The 14,106-nt window shown below is 34.9% G+C and overlaps 1 protein-coding gene and 2 long non-coding RNA genes across 4 annotated transcripts in view; 1 reads left to right on the forward strand and 2 right to left on the reverse strand.

Moving 5' to 3' along the window:
* Sox15 (Sox box protein 15) overlaps positions 1-14,106 on the reverse strand; it is a 46,509-nt gene that overhangs the window by 3,651 nt on the left and 28,752 nt on the right. The window lies entirely within an intron of this gene.
* LOC138123083 (uncharacterized) lies at positions 5,408-7,263 on the reverse strand. Its single transcript, XR_011156704.1, has 2 exons — positions 7,128-7,263; positions 5,408-7,068 (listed from the first exon to the last, which is right to left on the reverse strand). It is a non-coding gene; the product is annotated as an uncharacterized lncRNA (long non-coding RNA).
* LOC138123082 (uncharacterized) lies at positions 7,067-7,632 on the forward strand. The gene is made up of 2 exons (XR_011156703.1): positions 7,067-7,432; positions 7,488-7,632. It is a non-coding gene; the product is annotated as an uncharacterized lncRNA (long non-coding RNA).

Here is a 14,106-nt window from a genome sequence, read left to right on the forward strand (position 1 = left end):
ATTTTCGTCGTTAAAAATAAAAGAAGCGAGCTGGATAAGAAACGATTATGACAAGAACAAGTGCCGCACCCTAAACAAAACACTGTCATCCAGACAGCAACAGGGAATGACGAGCAGTGCATGATTGGTATTAATAATTCATGCTTTCAAAATCGTGTTGGTGGAACATACTTTTTAAGCCGAACTGATGTACAGTTAATACATAACTATTTTTTTTTTACCATCTACGACTCGACTTGGTCAAGCAGGCGATGACTAAGTTGGAAGAGGAGGCCAGGTCGAAATTATGAATCCTTAATGATCCTCCGAAGGGGACGGGCGAGGAACGATCGAGACAAGACTGTTGAAAGACGCCCAAAATTCTGCTCTCCTCTCTGAGATTCGTGTCCGAATTGATCGACGACGTGCGTCCCAGCAGATCGAACAATGTCAACCGAAGAGGTTCTCAGAAGAAGCGATGCAATATGTATGCGGCGGTACCGGGAAATCCGACAGGAACAGCGCGTCGGAAGAAGATTCCGAAAGGAGGGAAGAGTCGCGTCGAAGCGTGAAAAAAATTTGTGGCGATTTGACAGCGACGGACGCGTTTTACTTCCGATGATGTCAGTACCACCGACGAAACACGTGTCGGTGTCGAAGTTGAAGTTGAAAAAGTCACTTTTCGCTGATTCACGCCAGGGATTTTTACATAAATAACGTCGAACAACGCGCATTTGGTCTTAATTAGAATAAATTTGAATGGCATTTTCGTTTATTTGGGGCGAAAAATCGCTTTTCTTCGTTGCCGGAATGAGAAAGCACCGAACTGGTTCGGGCGGTGTCGGATACGCGGTTTTCAAATTTTTACTGACGTAATAGGAGTGCTGTCAAAGGGGCAACGTAGTAAATATCGCGCGTTCAAATGAAATCCTGGGCTGGGAGGAAGGCGTTGGAAACCGCCAATTGTGCTTTTCTACAGCGTAGATTAAGTGGAGAATGATGACAGCTAACCTAAAATTCAGAGCCAAAAAATCGTTCTCTTTTTTCTTTCTTTGCAATGTTTTATATTAAAAATAGGATAACTTAACGCTTCCTATTCTCGAGGCAAATATCTAAGGGCACCCTTTGCTGAAAACAAACATATTCAATTATGTCCCGATTAAACATAAACAAATGTCATTCGTGTCAAGCGGCGGGAAATTCAAACTTTACACTGTTCTAAGGTTTTTTCTTTTGTATCGTATTGACCAACACCACTTCATGCTAATCTACGATATACAGGGTGGATATTTATTTTTGGGATATGCATTTTTACCATAGATTTTGGAAGCCATCTTAAACATTTTGGCTTATCTAAGTGTGAAATTATACCTCTTTAATCCAAAATTTTGGATTTCTTTCAAAGTTTTATCGTTCTTGAATTTCGTTCGATTCCAAATGTCAAAACTTTTGGGTTGGTTCTGTTGATTTAAAAAAAAAATCTAGGCCAATTAAATCAAAAACATATTCTGATTTTAAATTTTAGCCAAAAATTATTTAAACATTTTGACATTCGTGGGTTTTTTCCTTTTAAAAATTTAAAAAACCGAAAAGGATTTTTACATGTTTGCTTGTTTTTCGTTTCGAGTTGGTTCCGACCGACACACTTTTGTTTGTCCGTCAATTGTTTTTCAGCGTTGGAGACCACTCGATAGGTTTCCAGAATGAAATTACCGTTCATTTCAAATCCAAAGACACTCTCGTTGGCATGACTCAACACCATCAACTTCGAGAAATCCTGCCGGAGGTGCGGGAGAACGTGCCGCATATATCGATAATAATGCAACAGTGCATATTATAATTTTCAAGGCCACTCTGTATTATTGTCGGACGGTGCAGATACATACATAAATACATGTGTGGAAAATAGTTGGCGCGCGTGTTTGTGGTCCCCCGACACACAAAGGGGACATCAGCCAGCACCAGCCAGCCACATTTCGGTACGGCGCGATGCTAATAATTTTTGGTCGTTGAATCCTGTTATAACAGTAATGAATCTTGAGGTTAGAGGAGGGCCGACTGGCGATGTCTATTTTTGAGGAATAGGTATATAATTAAGATTCATGACATGAGCCAGGGCCGCCCGCGACTCTGTGATTGTGATGCAGAGTGGGTCTGTTAACGCGTGTCGGCCCGCCTGGCCTGGGTGCGGCTCTCTTAAGTACTGCTAATACCTCACATTGTCCGTTCGTTTAGCCAACATTATAAATTTATATCCTCACCGATAGCTCCGTTTCCACCGAAAAAAGAGGACCGGACGCCCACCCGAGCGATCCGCGTGCCGGGGGAGTCCAGGGGGCGCTCCCGGTCGTCGCGGCCGCCGCCGCCGACCACGCTCTTCTGCGTTTTTCCCTTTAAAACTATGGAACCGCAATGGTGCGTTCTCCAGACCCTTGCTTTCTATGGTACGAGTAAAATGTTGCATTATTACATAAACAGGTCATGGCGGTATTTTTACCTCGCGGCCTTATTTTATTGCAAATGTCGATTTGCGTGTAATGTCTTACGGTATTTCGACGACGAGGTGACGGAATTCGCACACGCCAACGGAAAAAATCGAGTGGTGCAGGTCTGGGGAGTAACGTGCTAGCGGGTTGCTGGAGGTTTGACGAGGAAAGGTGTCACTTTGGGGGCAAGAGTTTTGTGTTGATTTAAAATTTTAGACCAACTATTTAAAGTATCGGGTGTTCATTTAAATTTCTCCTCGAAGTTTGCGTTGAAGAGTCGATTGTGAACGCACTACTCGTCAGTCTGCAGAGTAAAAACACAAACAACGCAAAAAGTGAAGTTAGACTTTAACAGCTGATCCGTGATCCGTAATCCCTGGTGCGTTCACAATCGACTCTTCAACGCCAACTTTGAGGAGAAATAAAAAAAAAAACACACGATACATTTTGATATCCTGTCAGTAGAATGAATCAAGTGGATCAGATGTTTTAATAAGAAGAGGAAAGTACAACATTTTTGACAATTGACATGTTGACAGTTTGAATTTTTGCTTCAGATTTTGCAGTTATTTTAAAAATGTTCTTTTCTTTTTCTCTAATCTTGTCTGATATCAAAATTCAAAAATTTTGATTAGCTGAAATTTATAATTTTTGATACTTTGGGCCAGTTTATACAAGCGAAATTAAGTTAATCGTAATCAAATGCCAGATTAACTGAACACGTGACCAGATTGAACCAATCGAAGTTTCGGATTCATGGGTTAATCGCACATTAAAATTTAAATCGAATTAAATATTTAATTCTCTTTCTATAAACTGGCCCTTTGAGTGTTTATTTAATTATTATTGATGAAGTTTTCATAATTACAATCCCAAGAAAATAATTAATTAAGGTACCTTATCTTATTCCAAAAATTTTTTTACAATGACATTTTGGGTAGAACTGTCATTTTTTACTTCAAATATGAACAATCCTATATTCGTTTACTTTTTTTATTTTTTTTACGAATTGTGACTTTTATTAGCAGTTGGGAAAACCCCAACGATTTTGCAAAAATTAAATTAACTGCAGATTAAGATTTTGAAAGTTGCCCAAATGCAAAAAAAAAATTATATTAAAACGAAATTATGACTTAATGTAGATCTTTACTTTCAAGTATTTATTCATCTGATGAATTAGTTTTTAATTTTTACTTTTTAAAATACTCTTTCTTGGTTTTTAAATTGAGCGTAAAAAAAAGTACCAAGAACATTAAAATAATCTATTTAGTACTTAACAATTTGAATGTACATATAATAGTAGTAAGTGGGCCCCCGTTCAGGACACAATTTTAAGGTAAAACACCCCGATTTTCAAGGGTAAACTGAAAAGCAGAAAAAATCGTGAAAACACCCCCGTTTTAAAGGTATATTTTAAAATTAACATTTTTATGGAAAAACACCCCGATTTTCAAGGGTAAACTGAAAAGCAGAAAAAATCGTGAAAAACACCCCCGTTTTAAAGGTATATTTTAAAATTAACATTTTTATGGAAAAACACCCCGATTTTCAAGGGTAAACTGAAAAGCAGAAAAAATCGTGAAAACACCCCGATTTCCGACGGGGGTAAAACACCCTGTCTGTAAAATTGATGTTAAAACTATTTGTTAATGAATAGGATTAGCATAATTATAGAACTACATACTTATATCAAAAATAGATGAAATTTATTTAAAAGAATCATGAGTTGGAAAATTCGGTGTATACCCAAACGGTATACGCTTCAGAAAATGACCAAGTTTTAAAAATTCTACAAATCATTTGCTCGAATTTATGGGATTTATTGATGATCTGACGCGTGGGAAAGTTTCCACTCGTTCTTGAAGGATAAAAAAACGCGATTATAAGAATCACAAACGATTAATTAGTTTTATTATTTGATCGACAAGACCACATTTAAAACCGAAAACTGTCAAGCCAAATTTATCAGATTTAACTAATGTATTCGAAATATCATCAAATTCATAAAACATTTTATCTTTAAAGAAATATAAATTTCTATATCTGAATGCTCTGCTTATATTTGGAAGTATTCCAGCAAATAATTCTGAAATAAGGCCGTTTTTCTTTGATCTAAAGTGTAAATGGTTAGTTTCTAGAGATCATAAAGGATACACAGCTATTGCACATTATTCTAAAGGTTATGATTCTTACTTTATTCTAAAATATTGCGTTGAAAACGGTATTAAACCTTTCTGCGTATATAATGGATCTAAAATAATGTTAATGGAAATAAAATCAATTAATTTAAGAATGATTGATAGTAGTAATTTTGTTCAAGGACCTTTAAAAAACTTCCCCAAAACATTCGGTCTAAAAGAACTTAAAAAAGGATATTTTCCACATTTCTTCAATACAACAGAAAATCAGAACTCTATTGGAAAAATACCTGATACAAAATACTATGGTGTTAATTCTATGAAACCAAAAGAAAGGGAAGAGTTTTTAGAATGGCATAAACAAAAAAGAAAAGAAAATTATTTGTTTGATTTTAAAAAAGAACTTTATGATTATTGTAATTCTGATGTTGATATATTAAGAAGAGGATGTCTTGAATTAAGAAATCAGTTTCTAGAAATTGCGAATATAGATCCTTTTAGATATATTACTATTGCAGGTGTTTGCTTGGCTATATATAGATCAAAATATATTAAGAAAGATACAATAGCTGTTGTTGGTAATCCGAAAAAAGATCAATATTCTCAACAATCAATTTCATGGTTAAATAGTTTTCATAATCCAAATATAAAAAACGCATTAAACAATGGTGAAGTGAAAATATGTGGATCAAAAGTTGACGGATTTGATAAAAAATCCAATACTGTTTACCAATATCACGGGTGTTTTTGGCATGGTTGTACTAAATGTTATATTTCAGATTTTATTAATAATAAGAATAAAACAACTATGGAAGATCTTTATGAGAAAACAATAGAAAGAAGCGAGCAATTAAAAAAAGCTGGTTATAACTTAATAAAAATGTGGGAATGTGAGTGGACGAAGTCAAAAGAATATAAGAAAGAAATGAAACAAATTGAAGAAGAAATTAAGGAATTGGAAGAACTTAATCCTAGAACCGCATTCTTTGGAGGAAGAACGAATGCAACAAAATTGCGCGTTAAGGGGAAGAAAATGAAATATATAGATATTTGCAGTTTATATCCAACAGTACAATGTTACGATGATTATCCAGTTGGACATCCTACTAAAATATTCAAACCTCGTACGTATAATTCAGATTGGTATGGTTTAATAAAATGTGCAATTTTACCACCAAAATGTTTGTATCACCCCGTTTTACCTGTTAAGAATAAAACCAAATCTGGTGATGAAAAACTAACATTTCCATTATGTCAATTGTGCGCAAAATTAAATAATCAAAAAGATAAATGTTCTCATACGGAATCTCAAAGAATTATCAGAGGAACCTGGTGTACCAACGAAGTAAAAAAAGCAATTGAAAAGGGTTACAAAATAATAACTATTGATGAGATTAGAGATTAGAAACAAGCCCTTGGCAGGATGATTTTGAATCAGAAGAAGAATATAGGAAAGCTGTAAAAGAAAATCTAGGTATTGAATTGGGTAAAATAGAAAATAACCCTGGAAAGAGGGCTGTTGCGAAAATATGCTTAAATTCCTTATGGGGTAAATTTGGGCAAAGACAAAATATGGGTGCAACAGAATATGTTACAGATGTTAAAAGGTTTTATGAAATTTTATTAGACGAGAAACTTGATAATATACGTATAAACGATATAAATGAAAATATGTTACAAATTGATTATAAGTTAAAAGATTGCTATATGTATAGAAAATGATTTCAATACCAATATATTTATAGCTGCTTTTACAACTGCAAATGCTAGACTAAGATTGTACGAAATGTTAGATAAATTAGGAAAAAGCGTAGCATATTATGATACAGATAGTATTGTATGTATAGATAATGGAAAAAACACTGTTAAAACAGGCTGTCTATTGGGAGATTGGACAGACGAATTAGGTAAAGGCGTATGGATAATAGATTGGATACCAACAGGTCCAAAAAGTTATTGTTATAAGACCAATACAGGTAAAGTAGAATAAAAGGATTTACGTTAAATTATGAAATGTCCGAAAAGATTAATTCCGATAGTATAAATAATATTTTAGAATACAAAGACAAAAAAATCAGTACACAATATAATCGAATTACTAGAGATTCTAAAACTGAAGAACTTTTAAATAAAATAGAAACAAAAGAATTTGATTTTGTTTATGACAAGAGAGTTATTCTAGAAGACTTTGATACAATACCATTTGGATATTAATTATTTTATAATAAATTAAGCTCTTTAATTTAGAAACACATTAAACACAAAAAAATAATGCTGAGGAAGTGAGGAACTATTTTATCGTTCCTATTCTATTGTAATAAAAAATGCTTCCGCCAAAGTGCACGCATGCGCTTGTGGTTGGCTTGGACCCTTGGGTTTTGGTGGCCATTAGGCCATTGATTGTGGTTGTCCTCGTCTGACTGTGTTGCTCTGCTGTGTTGTGAGTGAACGCTGCTGTCTAATCGCTAAAATTTTTATTTATAACAAAAAAATGGAAGATAAGACATATGGGATAAAAACACACCTTGTTGAGGAATTTAAACAGTTTAAAATTAGTAGACACAAAAGAGAGATGGCTTTTCTAGGCAACTGCACTTTATTAATAAACGCAATCCCTATGAGAACCAGTGTAACGGCAGCAAATGGTGTGATCTCCATTAATCCATTCCCGTTAATAGCAGGTGGCCTCGTAGGATTTCCGATTCCTCCACAACACCTAAATTTGGAGGTCCATTGCTGTGTTCCAATTACACTACATTCAGCGCTACATATCTTCTTGATTTTCGACTCGGACGAGCAAAAGATGGAATTTATTGCGCATCTTAATTTGTAAGTTAAAAAAACGGTAATTGTTCACTTTATATTGGTTGTTTTGTTCTTGCAGAGCTGAACACGGTACTTCGAGCTCGGATGAAAGTGCTTCTTCAAACTCCAACTCGAATGCGTCCCAAACTCCAACCACAGACTCAGGTTTTGAGAATGTACCGTAAAACAAAAGTTTCTAATAAAAAAATTTTGTAATATGGAAATTGAGTTTTGATGAAGTGATGTTTTCCCAATCTTCAAGAAGAGCATAAATCTTTTTGTTAACAATTATAGTAGATATCTACTTATGTAATAAAAAAAGATTTTCGCGCTTAAATGGCCCCAATAGAAAAACAAGACAATATCTTTGAAAAAATGTTAATTTTAAAATATACCTTTAAAGCGGGGGTGTTTTCACGATTTTTTCTGCTTTTCAGTTTACCCTTGAAAATCGGGGTGTTTTACCTAAAAATTGTTGAGTGTCCTGAACGGGTCCACTTACTACTTATAATGGCGCCTGACGGTTTGATTAAAACTGATGAAAGCTTCCTGAAGAAGCAATCGGTTTTGAAGCTTTCTGCATATGTACCTAGGTACATATTTTCGCGTGATAAAGAAAAAAAGCTAAATTAAATGAAGTTCTGTTATTCATCTGTGGCACAAAGGTATGTACACAACACTCGAGCATGTTTACTTAGGTGGTTCACTCGATCCATAGCCAATCACAAAATCGGATCAAAATCAATCCAAAGTCGAAGCAGCTTAACTCGGACGAATTCTTGATGGTTTTTTAATTTAAAAAAAACGAGGCTTTCGCCGTGCTATTTATATAAAAAGACACGTGTATTTTTTGTGCTGAGCACCACACAGCAAATTAAACAAATACTACGATAAGCCGAATTTTTACAACTCTTTACTTCTTCGTGTTTACCCATACTTACGTACCTCAAATATTGAATCAAAGAAGTCGTAGGTTAGCCAGGTTTTTCATCGTAATCCTTAAAAAAAATCGCCGGGCGCACAACAGAATAGTTAAATCGGCAATAATATTAATTGCAACGTTTTAAAACGGAACAACCGGCGATAAATTTTATGAGCGCATTACTGTTAATTATCTCGAAAACGTCGCTCCGGGGACGCGGCTCCGGGCTGCGCCTCGTGGAATTTCAAAATTTGCGCCTTATTGAAATTTATTATAATAATTATGATGATTACATGAAAATCATGTCGTGTAGCATAAAAGGGGGACGAAAAAGCGGTCACGATAATAACATCACGATGTTTTGATGTTGATAGTTGTTGGACTAGAAAAATATTACAAAAATATCACGCCCACGACTACTTTTCTTAATTTATAACGTAGCGGGGCTTTTATATAAGGCGGTTGATTAATATCTCAAAATCATTTAAAAACTTAATTCGGTTAACCTCGTATTAATTAGTCAAACATTTTTATGTGGGCATTAATTAATTGAACATCTCACTTTATTTATGACGACATGCGGTTGGCAACACTTTTTCTCCGATTTTTTATCGCTGCAACTCTGGCCTGACGAGACGGTTTCGATTACAAAAAAAAAAACACGATTCAATTTGAGGCTAAAGGGGCGTGATTGATACATGATCTACCGGGTGATTACTAAAACGAGCAGCACATTTAAACATACTTTTTTTATTTATTTAGAAAGAACACCGACATGAAAAGTAAAATTTTATTTTTAAGCACCCTTCACGGTAATTTTACGTAGTCACAAGTGGACGAAAAGTAACTCTTTTTCGGACGTTGGACAGTGGCGCCATCTATTGGTCTGTTTAGTAAGTTAGCAACGAAACCGACAAAACTGATAATTGTCCTGTCACCATAAATTATAAAATAAGTAATTGTATTGCAAATATTGCAAATATGTAGTAAATATCTAGTTTTGTTGGCAAGCTGATAAATACATACTATAAAAAAAATTGTTAATATGTATGTATTAATAAATTTATCTTTTTGAACAAGGTAGATACAAAATAAATCTGTAATTTTTCCAATTATGTTTTTTGTCCTCGCCCGTTTTCAAAAGCCTCGGCTGCGCCTCGGCCAGAAAACCTACACTCGGGCGAAAAAGATGCTCTTTTTGGTCTTTAAAAAATTGTTAATAATCTACCTATGGAAGCAAACGGTGTCAAAATTCAAGACTCCCTTCCTTTATTTCAAATGAATTTTGAATATTATTTTTGGAATTTCCAGTTTTTGTGGTATTTTTTTACTAGTTTATCGGCGAAATCTCAAAAATTGGAGAATCTCAAATGAAATAAACGACTGTTTCAAGAATGTTTCACTCAAGAATTTTATAATTGCACAACATAATAATAGGAATTTACCCCACGGGCAAAAACTGCAGAATCATAAGAGTAGCAAGAGTGGTACGGCAGACAATTTTCTGTGACATTGAATAAAAACAATCTAATTAATACGGCATCATTAACAATAAATTAGAGTGTGCGGACCTCCCAACCCGTACTTAACCCCGTCGATTCAGCAAGTGACGTCCCCATTCCATAATTATGGATTTTGTAACGAGCCAAGTTCGGGACAAAATGCGTTTCTGCATGTGTGCCGCGTAAATTATGTCCGTTATACAGGCCGCGATGTGGTACAAAATGTTCAATGGTAATAATATTCACACAATGATGAATGTTATTATTTATTACATGTTTGTCTGTCAGGTTTATTGATGTCTTTAACCTCGACAAAAGTTGAAATCTCGTTTGCGTTCGGCGCGCGCTACGGCCCCGACGGCCGCTCGACAATCCACGCACGCAGACGATTTTTTTTCCAATCTTTTCGTCAAATAATCAGATCGGGACGCGACCAATCCCCGAACGCTCATTTCAAGATTCTAATATAGATAGTGCGGCCGTGATGTATTAGGTAGCCGGTGGCCGCACGGGGTGTGTTCCTCCATCTAAATGGGCAACGACGACGACGACGACTCTCCGAAATCGTTTCGAAAACGGCACCGGATACGTGACGTCATAGGAAGCGTTGTCCAAGTTATGCGCGCACTCATAGCCCCGACACACCTTTTCGCGGTACGTTTAATGATTTTAACAGCAAACCACAATTTCGGAACAATGGGCTTTCGAAAGTGCGATATTTCGGCCGGGTGATTAGTATGGATCGGGATCGGGGGGCTGACGACCGGGATTCGTCGACGCCGGCCTTGATCTGACGAATCACACGATCGATAAGCGATCCCCATCGAAATTTGTACCGGGACGAGATAACGAAAAAAATAAACAGTTCATTAATTCCTAAATCGACTTGTAAATAGAACCGGCGCTTGGGTAAACGTTAGATAATTAGAAGTATTTTATTTATTTGATGTTGATATTTATTGGAGCACTGGAGCAAGGTTTATTTTTTGTGTGCATGGTGTTTTGCTAGTGATGTCATTGATTGTTGTTCAAGAGAGGGATTTTTTTTTACGTGGAGGTACCAAGAACGGTCGCGCCGTTGTCGAAGCGGTGACCTCAATGGATCACACCCAAATTGGTTAATTTTGTCGAGTTCGGCCGCATACCGAACGACTCGGCTATCTAGGTATTTCGATTTGATAATCGAACACTGGATGCGATTAGAGTCGATCGGTGAGATTAGGTTTGTCCTGGCACGTGGTAAACACTTTTTTTGTTAGATTTGTTCGTCTTGAGGTATTTGTTGGTTGGTGGCATTTCCTGTACGAGCACACAATGACAAGACGAGTATGTTAATGGTCGGCAAAAAATCGACGCAATTTCAAATGCAGATTGGGTCTCTATTAATAAGATGGTGACCAGTTCATATTTCTGCCGACTGAGGTCTTCCAACTGCTTTGGTTGTTCACTTGAAGCTAACGCTAGCAGGACAAAGGATTTTTTGGAAACTTTGTTGAGGACCGATTTTGTACTTGAAGCTTGTCAGATTACTTGATCGAAAGATAGAAGCGGAAAAAAACTGTTTGAAGAATTCTTTTTAAGATTTCCGTAAACTAAATATTTTTTGCATCGCCATTTCCAGATACACAAAAACTTCTGGTTAATGAGTTATTGAGTTGCAAGATGAGCGCGCCCTCTATGGAGCGTTAGGTATTTTAGTACTGGCAATTTTGTCTGCAGAAGTAAAGAACGAATTTAGTGGCAAAATTCTATCGCACGTTCAAATGAAATCCTACGTTGGAAAAATTAAACCGTTTAGAACAGTGTAAAGTTTGAATTTCCCGCCGTTTCACACGAATTACATTTGTTTATGTTTAATAACATAATTGAACACGTTTATTTTCAGCAAAGGGTGCCCTTAGATCTTTGCTTCGAAAATAGGAATCATTAAGTTATCCTAGTTTTAATATAAAACATTGCAAAAAAAGAAAAAAGAGAAAGATTTTTTTGGCTCTAAATTTTAGGTTAGCTGTCAACAATTAATCTACGCTTTAAAAAAAGCAAAACAATTGACGGTTTCCAACGCCTTCCCAGCCCAGGATTTCATTTGAATGCGCGATATTTCGGTACTTTGACAAGACTTAATTCATTATAACTAAATAACTGTTCCTCAGCGTTCATTAATTCCTATGCTTTTGTTCTATTTTTTTAGTTACTTGAGTTGGCAAGGATGGAATGATATCCAAATGCTCTACTTACCAAATCAAACTTCGTCAAAAGGAATTTTTTTTTAAGTTTTCAAATTTCAAGCTAATTCTACACAAATCAGTTCTTTCGTCTTTTAACTTCTATTTCGTTTTTCTGTTTTTGCACTTTTTGGATCAATTCTTTCATTTTTTAAATTCTATTTCATTTTTCTGTTAGGTACAGTTGATGGCAAAAAAATCGAGTCATCAAAATCAAGAGCACTGAATTTTCCCATCTTTTTAACACACGTAAAACATTCTATTCTGACTTTTAATTTTTACTCGATTTTTTTGCAATCGATTGTACAGGGTGATTCAAGTTTTACCGGCCGATCGAAAACACCCACTTCTAATCGATTTAAAATTCTCAAAAAATTTAGGAATGACTGTGTATCGCTGTAGAATATTCTGTAAAAATTTAAAAATTTTTAATGACAGGTAAATACATACAGGGTGTTTAAAAAATGCCGCACTAAAATTATTGTACGGTGTTCAGGAGCATTTGGTAGGTGAGGAAAAAATATTTAAAACATTCTTGGACTTCATTTCTCAATTGGAGTTTTGTGTATGGATCTTTAAACGTTGTTAAAAATAGTTGTAATTATTATGACTAAATAACACTCAAAATGCAACTAAAATATGCGGAATAGAAGGTTGATTAGCGATTTACCTCTTTTAATTATGGAAAATTATACAAAAATTGATGAAACTATTTCAATTTTTTAAAGGTAGGTACTGGTAAGTGCACGCAGTTGCCAAATTTACCATAAAAGAAACCTTCATCCATGTGCAAATTTAACACCAAGCATTTTTTAAATATTTTTCCCTCACTTACCAAATGCTTCCGAACACTGTACTATAGCATTTTTTAAACACCCTGTATTTCATTTTAATTCAATAACCGCTACATTAATTTACATAATTTTTCATTGAGAGTCCTTTTAAACATTTAGGAAAAATTTAGTGTCATTGAAATCGTGAAAACATCGCCGGTTTTAAAAATAAATGGCATTTGATATTAAAGTGCAATATTTAGCAATGATTTATTACAAAATTGGGCAGTCACTTCCACAAAAGAGGTTGACATGGCTAGTTTATGGTATGGTACCCTTTAGGGACTTAAGAATTAATAGAAAAGTTCTCAACAGATGTTTGTTGGCTGTTTACCAATAATGAGGCATTTATTTATGACAATGTAGTTGTAAATCTTGGTCATTTTTCGCTGTCAATGTTAAAATTGGAATAATTCAAAAACTAATAATTTTCTTTTGATGCGAATTTCATAAACATGTTCTTTGAATTAATTGTGTATTACAAGCCTGTACGAAAAAATTTTTTTTTTGATCAAAATCGATTTTTTAAAATGTATAGCTCTGAATGAAGTGATACGGCAAAATTAATAGCACAATTTAAAGCCTTATAACAACTCTAACGTTTCTTAATTTTTACTAATTCCATAATAGGGCGGTAAAATTTGAATCACTCTGTACCTCAAGACAATAATTATTTGCACATAACTCCCTTGTTACTGAATTTATTGCTGAAATTTTCACATGTAATTCACGAGTGATAATGAGTCCGACGGAATTGAAAATGCAACCCACAACACATTTCCAAAGTTAATTTTATTATCATTATTATTTATTATTTTAAATATCGTATTGTTTTAAAATGAAATTATGAATCCACGATGGCTTTGCTTCGAATAATTTTATATGTCACAACTGACATTTACGAAAAAGATAAAATACGACGATTAAAGTGTGTTCGAATGATAAAATTTATGGCGAATGTAATAAAAATGCTTCTGCTGTTGCGACAATAAACATTTTCCCAAAAACTCTTGGTTTTTTCACAATTTTATTCAACCAAGCGAATGACGTTTATGTTAAAATTTACGAAACTGCACAGCTAACTACGTTTTGTTTTTTAAATCAAAAAACACACATCCACGTTAACTTTGCAAATGTATTGTGGGTTGCATTTTCAGTTCCGTCGGGCTCATTGTCATTCGCGAAATACCCTGTACAGATGCATTATATTCAAGGT

This window comes from Tenebrio molitor, chromosome 2 (assembly GCF_963966145.1).
Source record: "Tenebrio molitor chromosome 2, icTenMoli1.1, whole genome shotgun sequence".
NCBI classification, from domain to species: Eukaryota; Metazoa; Arthropoda; class Insecta; order Coleoptera; family Tenebrionidae; genus Tenebrio; species Tenebrio molitor.